The 9260-nt window shown below is 43.8% G+C and overlaps 1 pseudogene; it reads left to right on the top strand.

Annotated features, from left to right (window-relative positions):
- The first annotated feature begins 8525 nt into the window (after positions 1 to 8525).
- LOC141126528 (large ribosomal subunit protein uL11 pseudogene) lies at positions 8526 to 9020 on the top strand (annotated as a pseudogene).
- Positions 9021 to 9260: the final 240 nt, after the last annotated feature.

Raw genomic sequence — 9260 nt, 5'->3', positions numbered from 1 at the left:
TGTAGGGTGGCTATATCTGGGGGCTTCCTTATTTTAAACTGGCCTTCATTTTCTATCCCTCTTCATATTCTGTCCCTCCTCTGCAGACCCCCACATCCACCAGGTCAGGGTTGTGCAGAAGAGGACCCTGTCCTCATCAATATGAGGGCACATTTCTTTGCCAGGGAAATCTCCCCTGCCAGGGAACTCTCCCCATGTTGGGGAATGAGGTATGGTATGGTTCAGGAGGAAGGGAGGCTGCACACACATCCTTCCTTCCCTGGCCAGTCAGGCCAAATGCTTGCTACCCTGTCAACCCCACCACACGCTGGTGTAGATTTAGGGGATCCCACATTTTTTTTCTTTTACTTTGGGTATGGTCTCACCTTAATATAGAATACGAGTTTGTTATGTATCCTCACATTTAGCTGGACTTGTTCTGTAAAGATGTTTCAACACTACCACACCAAAACATTGAGGAAGGTAATAGGAGAAGCTATGAAACATCTTCAAATGTACAGAATAAGTCCAGTTGAATGGGAATAATTACTACTAGTGTAGAGCTACCCCCTTAGGAGCCGCTGGATTTTTTGGTTCTCCCTCACATGCACAGCCAGTTGACAGGAATTTTCAATCATTCGTTCTGCAGTTAAAAACCAGTCCAGGGTGTTTTGTTTTGTTTTTTGGGTTATTAGGGGGTGAACTTGGATAGGAATGGGAAGGTATGGGATGCCCAGAACTATAGTTTGAGGACTTGAAACTGTCTCTGGCTACCAAAAATGACAGGACTGTCCTCCCATAGGATAAATTGATCAGCTCAACTGGTAAAGAAAGGTTTCCACTCACTGACTGCAGGCACTCTATCTCCATATAAAATGCCAAAGCACCTGGCCGCTCCTTAGCTTTCTCAAGCAAGAGGTGTAGGTTAGCTGTATTGGCTTTGAATGGCACTGAGCTGTCCCTTCTTAGAAGGCTATCTGGATATTGTACCTGGCTGCTTCTCTTCTATAGGCTTTGGGGTGTAGTGATTGAAGCTACTCATTCAGTCTCTTTGGTGAACCATGTGGCACATGTGACTGCTGAACAAGCCTTCTGCTGGATAAGTCCTAATGGCTTCCAGTGTGGCTTCAGCTAAACCTACCTGAAGCTGAAAGGGTGTGAGACTTCTATGGTTCTTGACTCCTCTCTCTCTCTCTCTCTCTGGTCCTCTCTCTGGCTCCTTCCTACTGCAGAGGGGCAGAGCCCCCCAGCATAGGGGTCCCCTCCAGGCAACTGGACCCTAAACTCTGCTCCCACATGGCCAGGCTCCAAAATATTTTTGGCTTGTCTCTCCACCTTCTGGGCCATCCCCACCCAGGGATTGGAGGAGACTCCATAATTATTCAAGCCTCATCTCTGCCCCTCCGATCTCTAAATTCTAAAACTCTCCAGCAATTCTGGAAGCCAGGGGGAGGCAACAGAGACTGAGGCCTTGGAGCTCTGCCAACTAACCCCAAATAAAGTAACCCTGGCTCCTCTGCCTACAGAGGAGCCCAACTACATTTTCTTACACTGTACACACAGAGGGTCCTACACTAGCTATATCATGATCTTGATATATAAGAACCCTCACAGACATATCCCAGGTGCTCCTTTCTGCTATAGATGATGCAGCAAAAAGTGTAGGGATGCACATAGTGGATTCCAGGCAGGTATTTATATAACCAGCAAGTCATTCCTTCTTATCACAATGAACGTGTTTCTAGTTTTTGCTTCTTGTACAGCAGAATATATGTATGCTTTAGTCAAACATAGATTTCAATTAATTTAAGAGGTGATCTCTTGCAGGACGACCCTAATTTTCATCTTAGTATTGATTTTCTGCTCTAATGCACCAACTAACCCCTCATTGCTGCCACTAAGCTTGTCTTCTAAATGACCTTACATGCCTGTGAAAATCCAGGCCATGTGTTCCCTGGGTCCAAGCATTGCCCTTGCAGTAATCAAGAAGGGAGGCTGTAGAATAATGCAACAAAATCACAGTCCCATAACTGTTATCTACTATAGTAGATAATACATTATTAAACTCAAATTAAAGCTAAAATCAGAGGGGGAGATACTTGTCTTAATACAGGAGCCACGTGTATTCTTATTTAACCACTTCACCTCTGGAAGATTCCCCCCCTTCCTGGCCAGGCCATTTTTTGCGGCACGGTACTGCATTACTTTGACCACTTCAGCCCCGGAAGGATTTACCCCCTTCCTGACCAGGCCCTTTTTTGCGATTCGGCACTGCGTCGCTTTAACTGACAATTACGCAGTCGTGCGACGTTGTACCCTAACAAAATTGACGTCCTTTTTTTCCCCACAAATAGAGCTTTCTTTTGGTGGTATTTGATCACCTCTGTGTTTTTTTTTTTTGTGCTTTAAACAAAAAAAGAGCGAACATTTTGAAAAAAAAGCTATTTTACTTTTTGCTATAATAAATATCCCCCAAAAATATATAAAAAAAAACTAATTTCTTCCTCGGTTTAGGCCGATATGTATTCTTCTACATATTTTTGGTAAAAAAAAATCGCAATAAGCGTATACTGATTGGTTTGCACAAAAGTTATCGCGTCTACAAAATAGGGGATAGATTTATGGCATTTTTATTATTTATTTATTTTTTTATTAGTAATGGCGGTGATCTGCGATTTTTTTTTTAATCGTGACTGCGACATTGCGGCGGACAGATCGGACACTTTTGACACTATTTTGGGACCATTGGCATTTATACAGCGATCAGTGCTAAAAAAATGCACTGATTACTGTGTAAATGTCACTGGCGGGGAAGGGGTTACACACTAGGGGGCGATCAAGGGGTTAAGTGTGTTCCCTGGGCGTGTTCTAACTGTAGGGGGATGGGCTCACTAGAACATGACAGAGATCACTGGGAGCAGTAGATCCCTGTCAGGTTGCTAGGCAGAACAGGGAAATGCCTTGTTTACATAGACATCTCCCTGTTCTGCCTCTCCGTGTCACGATTGCGGGCCACCGGCGGACTTTGAGTCCGCAGTAACTGCAGGCACGCTTCCGCGGTGCACATACGCACACGATAGCCGCCGATGGCGCAGCGACGTATGGGTGCGTTGTTTTGCGCACCTGTGCCACTTTGCCGACGTATATTTGCTTGAGACGGTCGGCAAGTGGTTAACTGACTATTGCCGTGCAACGCTGTACCCATGCATACTAGCTCATTATGCCTTTGTCTTGAAGGGTTTTTTTTTTTTTTGTTGTTTGTTTTTTTTCAGAGATTTAAAACCTCTTTAAGCTTTGATGAAAAAAAACTGCAAGCTGATTGGTTTCTATTCAGAGCTGCACCCAATTTTGCACTCCAGTTTTAGTAAATCAACCCCATTGGCGGTTGTGGGAGAGGTCTATTATTGTACAGCCAATAGTTACTTTATTTAGGTTTTTATTGTATAGCCAGAAGTAAAAAAAAAAATTTCTATGACCTATGTATACTGGGGACTATACACATGTGGCCCTACCAGCAATTATACTTCTCAGTACAGAGTTCAACAAAAAGCATATGCTCCCTATCTATAAGCGTGTTATAGAGCAAGCAAGCTGTCTGGAAACTGAATAACAATCTGATACTTTATTTTTCCATGAAAATGTCATTTGTTCATGACCCTTTTAAGAAGCGACTGTCATGGTCTATTCGGCTAAATGTTATTCACTCTGTATTCAGTGACCTTGAGGTCATCCTATTATCTGTTAATATATTACTAGTAAAAACACAGCACAAATCCCCCAAGTCTTCATTTCAGGGATGGACGTCTGCTCCAATATTAGGTCTGCATTTTCTACAGATTGATATGAGATAGATGGATAGATAGATAGATAGATAGATAGATAGATAGATAGATAGATAGATAGATAGATAGATAGATAGATAGATAGATAGATAGATAGATAGATAGATAAAAAGTACATGTGTGTAACAGAGTAACTTTCATACACATAAACACTGAGGGTGATGGACTCTTGAACCCCCCTAGGGAAGGAGAGCCTTAAATGATGGGGGCATGGCCAGATGCTGGACAAAGGGGTGGATGGTGATGATTGGGGCAACACGGGGGATGGGCCTGAGCTCAGGGAACGTGTGCCCCAGGGTGTTCTGGGTCTTTCGGAAGAAGAAGTGGATGGAAGAGCTGCCCACCCTCCCGTCCCTTTTTTCCTCGGTTATGGTCTGTCACAGCTAACTGCGGTTTCTTGACCTTGCCAGCATTTAAAGTTGGTGTAATGGGCTATGCTATTGATGAAAAAAATTGGAACTAGGCTGTCTGTCCAGCACTTATGGTAAGGACAAGGCCCCACTTCCCCTTTTGGTATTGAGTGCTTCACAGTACGACTGTGACTGACACTGGTTAAATGTGTTCACATGTTACGTGTTGGAATTTAATAAAGCTGTGGCCTTGCCCTTTCCAACCTAATGGTTGTAAGTGTTTTATTTAATGGGGTAAAAGGGCAAGGGTGGTGGGGGATTTAATACCATGGTGTTACATTTATTTGTACCTAGGCCCATTGCGCCTCAGCAGTTATGGGTCAGTCCATGTGTGCATTCTTGGCCTCATGCAGCCCACCAGTGTAAGATGACAAGCCTTTACTAATCACTCTTTGGTACACCGGTGGATGGGCTTCAGTTACCCTACCCCTCTTCTATTACCTCTGGACTTTTCTTACTCTAGGAGCCTCTTCGAGCATTTTCCTCCTTTACCCTTATGACTAATGATCACACTCTCCTGAAGGTGTATCCCATTCTTTAGAAGGCACATTTTACCTGATGTACTTTGCCAGTGTACAGGTCTGCTACAGGTCATTGTTTCACTTTCCCTTGTTCTAATCGCATCACCCTAGACTCTTTCACCTTCAATTTTTTTTTTTTTTTTTTTAGGGTGACATGAATTACATGTGGCTCAGACATAGAAACTGCTAAAAGTTGGACTTAAATTGGCTTCATTATCAACTGCCCATGGCTAAATTTAGCATAATGCCGCGTACACATGAGCGGACTTTCCGGCGGACTAGGTCTCACGGGATTAGTCTGGCGGACAATTCGATCATGTGTGGGCTAGTCCGATAGCTTTTCGGGATAAAAATCCAACGGACCTATAAATAGAACATGTTTCAAATCTGTCTGACGGACTCAAGTCCGATGGACTAAAATCGGGAAAACCGTTCGTCTGTGTGCTGGTCCGACGGACCAAATACAACACAAGGGAACCTATTGGCTACTGGCTATTGAACTTCCTTTTTTAGTCCTGTTTACGTCATCATGTTCAAACCGAATGGACTTATGAACGGACTTATGCCCCGGTCGGATTTTCCGATGGAAAATGTCCGATCGGAGCGTGTTGTAGGAAATTCCGACCGTGTGTGGGCTCCATCGGACATTTTCCATCGGATTTTCCGACACACAAAGTTGGAGAGCAGGAGATAAAATTTTCCAACAACAAAATCCGTTGTCGGAAATTCCAATTGTGTGTACACAAATCCGACGGACAAAGTGCCACGCATGCTCAGAATAAATAAAGAGATGAAAGCTATTGGCCACTGCCCCGTTTATAGTCCCGACGTACGTGTTTTACGTCACCGCGTTCAGAATGATCGGATTTTCTGACAACTTTGTGTGACCGTGTGTATGCAAGACAAGTTTGAGCCAACATCCGTCGGAAAAAATCCTAGGATTTTGTTGTCGGAATGTCCGAACAAAGTCCGACCGTGTGTACGCCCTATTAGTCCGATCGTGTGTGGCCAAGTCCGTTGGTTCGGAAAGTCCGCCGAAAGTCCGTTGTAAAGACCGTCGGACCTAGTCCGCCGGAAAGTCTGCTCGTGTGTACGCGGCATAAGACTCACAAGGTACATATTTATAGGCTACAGACGGAAAGAGTTGGCTTTTCCCTGTATTGTCAACGGTCACAAACTTTTTCCCTATGTTTAGTAGACAGCAGCCAACTCACATGAACTTATTTACACACTATCATAATACTCTTGGCCAGGTTAGTACTATAAAAACAAAGACACGTGCAGTGTAAAAGAGGTTATCTTAGTGCAGGTTATCTTCACCATGCATCACATCACATAAAATAAAAACAAAAAATAGATGCAGCGCTAAGTGAGAACGAAGGGGTGAATTACCACCCTAAATATATATGTGATGTGTATAGTAACCAATCTTACACATGATGATGATTACTAATCACAATAAATAAAAATAAAAAAACACAAACTCCAGTTGTTAGGAGCAATGTCCATGGTGCATTATAAGTTCATCAACCAAGGCAATGTGATATTTATAGTGAGGAAAAGAGACACATGTGAATAGTGTTCTTAAATCAAATAGCTATTCTTCATGTATTCGAGGTCCACACGTAAATGGAAGGGGTAAATTCGCTTACCAGAAGGGGTGGACACGCTCACCATACGGCGGGGTGTCATTCAGGCTTATGGATCTACCAATCCTGGGAGTGCTTGCTGGGAGGTGCCAGTGAAGGGTTCCAGTGATCACATCCGGAGCAGCCTTGGATAGGAGATGGATCTTGAATCTTCCACAGATGGATGGGTTCCCCTCTACAGCGAACAAGCAGTAGGGAGATGCAGCTGCGTGTTTCCTATATTTCCTATAACCATAACGTTATCTGCCCACTAAGCGAACACAATAGCTGACCTGTGGTTGTAGGAAGAAAATCAAATCATCTATGGTCGGCTTTAGGGAATAAGCACAGTAGGCCACAGGAGATGAAGGTAATTACTAGAATCTCTCCATTTCCCCTCCTTGTTGTGAGCAGTCCACTTTTTCACCTTTTACACACCTGAAAACCTGGTCAGAAGAAGTGTTATGCATGTACCCTTCCACCAACCAACCACAGGTAGGAATGAGCAAGCTTCTGAAAAATGTAATCAGTTGTGGTTTGTCTGCAGCTTCTAAAAACATGCAAACCCCTGAAATTTGGAATGTTCTAATTGGTAGCCCCATTGAAGTCAAAAGAAATTCAAACCAGGTTCCAAATGTTGCAAAAGTATGCAGAATGGTTTGGGAAGCTATTGGACTCCCTGTCTGATGAAATGATGGGGCCAAAGAATGGAGAAATTAAAGTGATTGTAAAGTCTCCTTTTTTTCTTTTTTTTTTTTTTTTAATAAACAACAAACATGTTATACTTACCTCCTCTGTGCAGTTGGTTTTGCACAAAGCAGCCCGGATCCTCCTCTTCTCGGGTCCCTCTTTGCTGCTCTTGGCCCCTCAATCCTATCGAGTGCCCCCTCAGCCAGCAGCTTTCTATGGGGGCACCCAAGCCGAGTCAGAGCTCCTTCTATCTATTCAGACACAGAGCCCCAACCTGGCACTGCCCCCTTTATCCCCTGATTGGCTGACTGACTTTGATTGACAGCTGCGTGAGCCAATGGCTCCGCTGCTGTGTCTCAGCCAATCAGGAGGAGTGTCCCGGATGGCTTAGACATTCGTGCACATCGCTGGAGAGAGATGAGGCTCAGGTAAGTAATTAGGGGGTGCTGGGGAGGCTGCTACACACAAAAGGTTTTTTATCTTAAAGCGGGGGTCCACCTATCTATCGTTTTTTTTTTTTGGAGTTCATTCACAAACTTTTCTTCTCATGATTATCTACTCACATGTTCTGTGTAATAAGTCCGCCTGTGTCCGATTTCGTTGTAAAGAATAACTTATAAAATTCACTGAAGGCGGTTTCCATCTTCATTGTGGGCATTTGAAGCCCACAAGCATGTATTTCCTGGATGCAGTGAATGCTGTGCTCCCAGCATTCACCGAGATGTTGTGATGACGCTGTTGCACAATGCATGCTGGGAAGCCTGAGACTAGCTCCCAGGGGACTGTGGGAGGTCTGGGAGAGGCTAGAAACACGCCTACTCCCATGGGAGGAAAACCAGGAAGTGCTAAGAAGATTAGAAAAAAAAAGGTAATTACGGCGATTTAAATTTTTTTACACAGCATGTCAGCATCTAGGCAAGGAAGAGAATGCATAGAGATTATGTTCAAAATTTGGGTGGAACCCCGCTTTAATGCTTAGAATGCATTAAGATAAAAAAACCTTCTGCCTTTAAAACTCCTTTAAAAGAGAAGTATGGCAAACTCTGAAAGGATCCTGACAATAATCCCCCCAGATGCCTGATCACCAGCTGGCTCAGGCTCTCAGGAGCCAATTGCTCTTGCCCCCTTCTCATCCCAGTGCTCCAGTGAGTGCCAGAGGGGCAGAGCAGAGAGTGATGACTGACAATCATCACTCTCTGCTCAGAGAAGACTGAGAATCAAGCAGTCAGCAGTCATGTGATAGCTCAGTTCTTGGGATTAGACCTAGCAGGAAACAGCTGCAGCATCTGACCAATGCTGCAGCAAGGAGGGGAGTACAGATGTTTATTTTTTTCACTACTCCAAACTTCTCCTTGCTGTTGAAGGTGCAACTGCTCACCGCTCGTCCCAAATCCAGGTTCATCCAACACTGAAACCGGCCTGAGAGAAGCAGAGCCCCCTTAGTCCGGCACAGACATGCCTCCTAAGTTCGACCCCAACAAAATTAAAATCATTTACCTGAGATATACCAGCGATAAGGTAGTGGCTACCTTAGCTCTGGCCCCCAAAATCCGACCTCTGAGTTTTTCTCCCAAAAAAGTTGGTGATGACATTGCCAAGGCAATCAGAAACTCGAAGGGCTTGAGAATCATTGTCAAGCTGATCGTCCAGAACAGACAGGCCCAAATTCAGGTTGTGCCACCTGCCTCTGCTCTAATCATCAAAGCCCTGAAGGAGCCTCCACGTGACAGGAAGAAGCAAAAAACCATTAAACACAGAGGACGCATCATAGTTAATGAAGTTATCAGCATTGCTCGTCAGATGAGGCATCGTTCCCTGGCCAGAGAACTATCTGGCACCATCAAGGAGATCCTGAGCAGAGCTCAGTCTGTGGGCTTCAGTGTTGATGGCAGACCCCCACATGATATAATGGACCAGCGATCTAAATCTCTGAAGAGTTTTAATATTTAATTTTAATAAAATGTCAACAGAATTTTACGATCAATTCTAACTACATGCAACATTATTTTTTCAGAACAGATGGATAGATAGATGGATAGATAGATAGATAGATAGATAGATAGATAGATAGATAGATAGATAGATAGATAGATAGATAGATAGATAGATAGATAGATAGATAGATAGATAGATAGATAGATAGATTTTAGAAAATAAACCACAACGCCGTGGATTAAATACAGTAGACTG

Source organism: Aquarana catesbeiana, linkage group LG02 (assembly GCF_042186555.1).
Source record: "Aquarana catesbeiana isolate 2022-GZ linkage group LG02, ASM4218655v1, whole genome shotgun sequence".
NCBI classification, from domain to species: Eukaryota; Metazoa; Chordata; class Amphibia; order Anura; family Ranidae; genus Aquarana; species Aquarana catesbeiana.
The sequence above is the reverse complement of the archived record's forward strand: the minus strand, read 5'-3'. Positions and strand labels throughout refer to the sequence as shown.